Raw genomic sequence first — 7,764 nt, forward strand, 5'->3', positions numbered from 1 at the left:
CCCTACATCCCCAGCCCCGCATCTCTCCCCCCGCCCCTGCTCCCGACTCGTCCACCCCTCTTCCGACTCCGGTTCCCCTTGGTTTCCCACCCGCTCTAGCACAGGCACCTCTCTTTATACCTTTCTACATTAAATACCATATATATTCAAGGTATTTGTAGATTAAAGGCGGCGGAAGGCTGCTGTGGAAGGAAGCACAGGCTGAAAGGAGCCATTAAAAACGAGTGGCTAATGAGGCTGTCTCCTTTCAGTGCCCCTTTTGAAGCTGGGCTGGGTATGGGGCTAGAACAGAGGAATTAACCCCGACGGGAAAATCCTTAAGAGCACTGATCAGACAAGCGCGGGGTTTCATGGGATTTGAAGATCACTGAGAGCTCACTGTAGGCTTGAGCCTAGCATGAAGACTCCCTACACTGAGGTTGTTTCAAACGTCCAGCTTGGGATCTCAAGACAGCACCTGCCCCTTAGCTATTCTGAATTGAGCTGAGGTGGCAGAAAGCAATTCAAGAGAGCCCAGAAGTGCTAGTTAAACAACGCGACAGGATTCCTGGCTTCTGGTCATTGCTTCTTGAATTATTTTCATACTTTGCCCAGTGTACAGTTCCCAAAAGAGAAGGGATAGGTCTGGACGTGTCCCTCCCTGACTGAAAAAAACCCCTCTTATTCAGATAATCTGTTCAATTCCGAGCTGGATAATTTAATGAGTCTGATAGGAGCACCACTTCCATGGTGAAATGACACACCTTGCTCAGTTAAGCATTTCAGTGCAGGGTCTGCACCTCCATAGGAATGGAGGAACTATTATGGTGGGACTCTACTTCCAACACATAAGTTTAAGGGAGAGGCAGTTATTGATCAATTTTGTAGTGCTTAGCTCTAGACAGTACTTTAGTTTCCCGAATTGTTCTTTAAAGGTATGCAGCCTTCCCTGTTGCCTTCAAAGTCCAATACAGCATACCTACACCCGGTGTTGCCTGTGGGCACCTATTTCTATAGACCTACTCCCTTTGCTTTAGTTCCCTGTAAAATAAAGAAAAAATCCCTTTCCTATTCTACAGGGAAGTTGGGAAGTGGACTTTTTAGGCTAAATATGTTAAAGACTGAGATATACTGGGATATATAAAGGTAGGATCAGCACCTATCTTACACAAATTAGAAAGGCAGACTTTGCAAGCATCATAAATAAAGATTAGACACTCTGCAGCTAATGAAAACATCTAAGGTTATATTAGTTAAGGTATGAGTTTTGGGAAGTGATTTAAACTCTCCTGAGAATGTGGGAATGCAGATCTACTTGGTACACAAAAAGAGACATTTTTAAGGAGCTTGTCATGGTCTTCACTAATGGTGGAAAGACATAGAGCATGACCATTTGGTGATCAGTAACAGACAACCACACTCATGCTCCAGCTTGTTTCATATGTTACACTGTTGGTCCACAATTCCAATATTTGCTTCCAAGTTGCCATAAAGTCTGAAATAGGTAATGCCTTTTTTGACGTAGAGTGCTTTTTTCTTCCTCCCTCACCGATAGTAAGGAATTGAATTAAAAAGGTATAAATATTAAGAAACAACATGGTTTTATGAAAAATACATCCTAGAGCTCATTATTTTTTCAACAAGATTACAAGTTTGATTGATAAAGACATAAATAATTGATTATGCAGATTGATAAACTGCATAAATTTAGTATTCCTAGAGTACTGTAAGACATTTGCTTTGATTGATACAACACATTCTGATTAGGAGGACAGGATAGTAGAAAATCAATACGGCACGCATTATAAAGATTAAAAATGGGCTAACAGATCTCAGAATGAAACGGTAGAGAAAGAATCATCACTGAGCCTGTGCATTTCTACTGTCAGTTCTTGGTTCTGTTACACTCATCATTCAATGACCTTGGAGAAGCTGGCAGGTGATCTAAAGGTCTGGGGTAATCAGCTAAACACACACTCCCATCATGAATCTGTAGCCAGAAAGCTTCTGTGATCCTTGATGGTATAAATAAGTATACCTGTGAAAACAGATTAAGGTATATAGAAATATGAGTGAAACTTGACTAAGCAAAAACAATCACCATGTACAGAACTCTGCCACTGAGGAAATACTTTTCAAATGGGGTCATTTTAGCTGTACGTTTTAAAATCAAGATCGAATGCCTTTCTAGAAGATAAGTGCTAGCTGAAATGGGAATTAATACAGAAAAGTCACACGACCTGTAGTATGCAAGAGGTCAGACTAGATGATTACAGTAGTCCCCTCTGGCTTTCTAATTTGTGAAAGTGCGTTAGCAAAATAGATTCACCTGATGAATTTTAGTGCTGATTTATCTTTTCTTTTAATTATACTATTTGCATCAAGACTAGTGCAATGGTTGAAATCTGTTCCTTTCATATGCAAGTGAACAGCAAATGCTTAAAAGTATGTAATTCTTATTTTGTTAACTTTTTTCAGTTCAAAACCTGTTTAACATGTGGTTTTACAAACTTCTACAAGCAAAGAAGATAGCGGCTACCCAGCACTTAAAAGAAGCATAAATTCAAGGTTATATCTATTAACCTTCTTACCTCAGGAGAGTACTGTCTGGTACTTTATTTAACTAAAAGGTTCACATACATTGATATCTCTTCTAATCCATAACTTTCCATCACTAATCCAAAAATACTGAAATGAAATTACCAGCCCTAGAAGATCTTGTGGCTTTCAATGCCACTTATTATATGATATTAGACCATGTGAATATAAATCAAACACAATTTTATGCTTTATTGCATCTGATAGCTCACAGGAACTGACATTCATAGAGAACAAACCAACCCATCCAAGTTTATTGCTTTGTCAAACGCATTTCCCCCCTTCATAATAATAATTCTATTGCAGACTTACATTTTTATTAATCACACAAATAGGCAGCATTTTGTCATATCTTAGGGACTGGCCCTTTCATTTTAAAATCTGTTTGATTCAGAGGATTAGCTCCATACTAGTCTAATAGCATATTAAATTAGGAGCCTTTTATCAAAGCAGAATGAATTTTAAAGTTTTTGCAAACTTGGGTTAAGAGGCAGCTGAGCTGGAGGGTTTCTGTTGAGCCTTTGCTGAACATTTTAACAGGTGCTTTCATGCTTGGGAAGCAAACCACATAAGCACGGCTGCTGAAGAGAAATTGACTGCTGTATTGGCAGTAGAGATGTACTGCGTGAATATGTCCTTCCTTCCCATCTTCCTTTCACCGTTCTCATGTCTCACTCTCTCTCCGTCCCCTTTCTCTCTCTTAAGGAATACGCCACATGACAGTTCAATAGAAAACCACCAGCTTTACTGTTTATTTACTTGAGCAATCTTGCTCAGTCATGTTCCAGATTTTGTCTGTGAAGCCCCTCTGGTATCTTTCCTCCTACAATGGTATTTCAAGGTGGAAGTGCTGCTTCCCCGGCAGCAGCACTAAGTAGTTCCTGAGAAGCAGATGGGCTATCATCAGCTAAATAGTGAAGAAGGGAAGACGGTAAATGAGCAAGTATAGAGAAGCCAGGAGCAAGAGAGGAAGATTGATAGAAAAAGCCAAGTTTGGAAAACTATACAGCCATAAAATTCAGTGGGGTAATAAGGGTGGTAACTACCAGGCAGTAAGGTGTAAAGAGCCACAAAAGAAAAATTAATACTATATTTTTTTATGAAAAAGGATGAATTAATCAGCAAATCTTATAAATGTACATAACGATGCTCCATCACACAATGCATTTGCAGTACCACATTTCCTTTAGGCCCCTTCTTGTCTTAGCATTTATTCAGTAATGAATTGTAGGTTAAAGAGGCAAAACTAGTTTTAACATGAGAGAGATTGTTCAAACCTGCTGTTGAATTTTTGGAATTGCTGGTGATATAAGAAGCATCCAGCAATTAACCTTGTTTAGCCAACCTCAGGTATTTTTCTCTTTGTGTGTAGAAAGCAGGATCCTGTTCGGCAGGATCCTGTTGTAAACAATCCAAGAGCTTGCTAAAATACCGTTACCCAAATATAGCAAGAATATCCGCTGTGCTCTATTGATTTATTAGCTCACTAGCACCATTAAAATGAGTAAAAGCTAAGAGAACTTGCTCTGCTTCTAGCAGTGATCAGATAAGAAAGATCAGCAGTTGGTTAGATCATGCCATCTTCATTACTAATATCCACCAACGCAGAACATATTTGAAGTGAAAAAGTCTGATTCTATTCTCATTCACACTACTGTAAATTAGAAGTAACTTCCTTCATATCAGTAGAGTTATGCTGCTATAATACAAATTAAAATAATACACTGCACAGCTGTGCAAATTCAGATGAACTGAAAACAATATGAGAATCTGAGTCTTGGTGAAAATTCTGTTGCATAATCTGCAACAGAATTGCCTAGCATCATTCCTGAATGTTACAGGTATAATTTTCAAGGCGGTACAATTCATACAAAAAAAAAAAGGTACACTGCTCCTCCATGCTTTTCTTGGGCCATTTGCTTATTAACAGCCAAGCACTAAAAGGAGTTCAGAAAAAAAATTGGTTTTGATATATGAAAATGAATGTGTTCCATCTGCAGTATTCACTCCTCCACGCAGTCTACAAATATTGAAAAGCAAGCACATTTCATGATCAGGGCACAGATCCAACCTCGATAGAACAAATTGCAATACACCTTTCCTGAAGAGGTCTCTGAACTGTATATGGAAGCTGAAAGAGGGATGCCTGTTTACTCTTTTTTTTTTTTTTTTTAATAAGGCAAGGCATGCCCAATGATAATTTCAGTCAGCAAGTTTAAATAAGTCAGAAAGAAAAAGCTCTTCTTCATCTTTAGGTGAATGCTGGAACTCATTGTAGAAGCCAAGGCAAATTTATTACAAGTCCATCAAAGCTGTTAAATGAAGCGGTTTGGATGCAACATTGCACTCAAGAGCTCTGAAGCCAGGGAGAATATAACTCCAAATAGAAACTGTTTCTTAAAATTAATTTCCCTAGCATCTACTCCTGACCCATTTGGAAACAGCACAGGATCTTTGGTGTGATCTGAAACAAGATGGATGCTTTCCTATTATTTTGAGGAATAAGAAAGAAGAGGCACAAAGCTTTTTTTTTATAAAGAATTTGGTTATTTTAAAGGCCTTTCAGATGAATTTAGCACAAGCATCCCGTGCTCTAGCAAACATCGTATTATTTATAGTAAAGGTTTTCATGGCGATTAGAGCTCTGGATCTACCCTTTACAACATGCAGCAAGGAACAATCTCTGTTCTGCAGAATGTACATTTTAAGTAGAGAAGACAGATTAAGAGTGGGAAGCAAAACAGTGACAAAGATGGTTTTAAGTGATGTATCACTTTTGGTATATGAAAGCTAAATGACACCGACCTGTGTTACAGGCTATGACCTGTATTTTATGTATTCAGGTTCACTGACCTACTGACATAAAATCAGACCAAAAGTACTATATTGTCCTATTGCTTTCATCAGACTGTTTCTTACTTTGTTCTCTAATCCCTCAGAAAAGCAGGTCATATTGCATGAGGTCAAAGATCCCTCTAATAAGTGTTACATCTCTGACAGTGGCCCAGAATAGATGTGTAGAGGAGCACATAAGGGTAAGGCAAGTTTGCAATGATACTTTTCATCATTACAACTTCTCATCTTTGAGCAATCTGCAAGTTAGCAGCTTCCTGAGGCAAACCATTATGTCTGGTTAATAAATTGGTCTTTACGTTTTTTCCCCAACAATTTTGCTTAATTGTTTTCTGAACCCATCTAAACCTCTGACTTCCCCTGTAACTAGAAGCAATGACTTCCACAGTTTGTTACAGTGTTCCTCCGTCGCTACCTTTAGAACTGTTGCTGGACAATTTTATTTGGTTTGTTGTTCATATATTGTAAAAATTAGAATATTTCCCTTTCCACTTTTTCCATATGACTTGTGATGCTCTTTTCCTCAGTCAAGTCCTCCTTGAAAAGGTCTCCATTTCAGCAATCATTTTATTTTTGTTACTCAACTTAGCATGATCAGAAAACTTTGTTACCTTTTATATTCACACCCTTTCCTAAATCATCCATGAACATGGTGGCTAACACAAGTCCAGTGTAGGTCCCTGGATCTAGTAATAGAATTCTACTGGCAACTTTTCCCATTTTCATAAATAATTATTTATTTCTACTGTTTTTCTTCTCCCCTTGAACTTGTTATTAACTACAAGAGGACCTATAAGATGATAATTTAACTTCGAAAAGAGTATTTCAAAGACCCTGAAAATAGAAAACATTTTGAAAACAGGAGTATACTTCATAAAATTTAAGGGAAATGTAATAGATATGTGATGTATACCTTCCCTCTTCAAAAAATACGATGATTCTTTTCTATGATGCGTATTCACATGTCTACTACCTCTATTACATCAAATTGCAAAGTATACAAAATGGACTTACCAGTCTAGTGTTTCAAAACCATCTGTAGGCCCTATAAAAGTCTGGCTACATATTTGACACCTTTCATGTCTCCTGTATTGTTTTCATCTGGAGGTTACATATTTTAGTTATTATGCTAATAATTTAGTATTTGAATTCTTTTAGTACATGTTGTGAGTATCACCAGGTCTTGGAAAACTTTTGGGACTGTTTTCTTTAAATGGCAAATACTGGTATACTCATTCCTATATCATTTGCACTTAGGAACTACTTGATATGAGACAAGCTATGTATGACCTGGTTTACGTCCCTGGTTTTAACCCTTTTCCTTCCTTTCTCCAGAGTATCATGGTCATGTGCTGGCTGCTGAAGTGATCTCCAGCTTTTGCAAGCCCCTGAACTCTTCCAGGGAGTGTCTGAAAGAGAGTTGGAGCCTGTGCCAGTGTCCAATATAACGTAGGCATAAATTCTACTTCCTACTGAGTATCTTCCTTCCCTTTGAAAGCCTGCCTGCCAACATCCTCATTTAAAACAACCATTCCAGGTTATCTATCTTCTATTTCAGGTTTCAAGCCCTTGCATAGAAGTATTCATACATATGATCTTGTTTTGTTGGGGTTTTTTGGTGACCTGGTTAAATGAGACCCTATTCATTCAGTCTTTTTTTGCTGTCACTTGTTTGAATTTTGTTTGGTTTGCCCTATATACTATACTTCATTTGAGTACAGCGTTCTGTAACTTCACTACCAGATTAATCATCTCAAATGGTGTACTTTTCAGCACATTGTCTTTCAGATCATTAGTTTAAAAACTTCCCCATAACTATTTTTATTGTAAGTTTCATCGATTGATTTCATTTTCCTTGGATGGACTACCTCTCTCATGTCAGTTCCATTTTTTCTTAAAGTTTCGCCCGTTCCTAATTAACTGACTGCTCTTCTTTATGCCACTTCTCAGACACATATTGACACTCTGCTCTCTCTCTAGCCCTGTGTATGGTACTGAGAACATTTCTCAGTACATCTTTTCTCAGAGATTTTATATCTTCTGTTGCTACTATTCTATAGTATGACATATAAGGTCATCTATAACATGACCTCTTGAGATTTCCATTTTTACGTTAAGTCATCAGAAAACAAGACAGAAGTATTTTGTCATGAGAATAGTTCACAAACATCAAAATCATTTGTATCCATGTCTTTGCCCACTCTGCTACTTTGTTTCTTAAGGTGTGATTTCATATTCTGTTTATGCACTTATATTTTCATGTGACATTTAAAAACTTTATATTTTTTCTAGCTTAATAAAATACTTCAGTTAGGTAACAGGGAAGATCTTACT

This window comes from Aptenodytes forsteri, unplaced genomic scaffold (assembly GCF_000699145.1).
Source record: "Aptenodytes forsteri isolate BGI_AS27 unplaced genomic scaffold, ASM69914v1 Scaffold115, whole genome shotgun sequence".
Taxonomy (NCBI): domain Eukaryota; kingdom Metazoa; phylum Chordata; class Aves; order Sphenisciformes; family Spheniscidae; genus Aptenodytes; species Aptenodytes forsteri.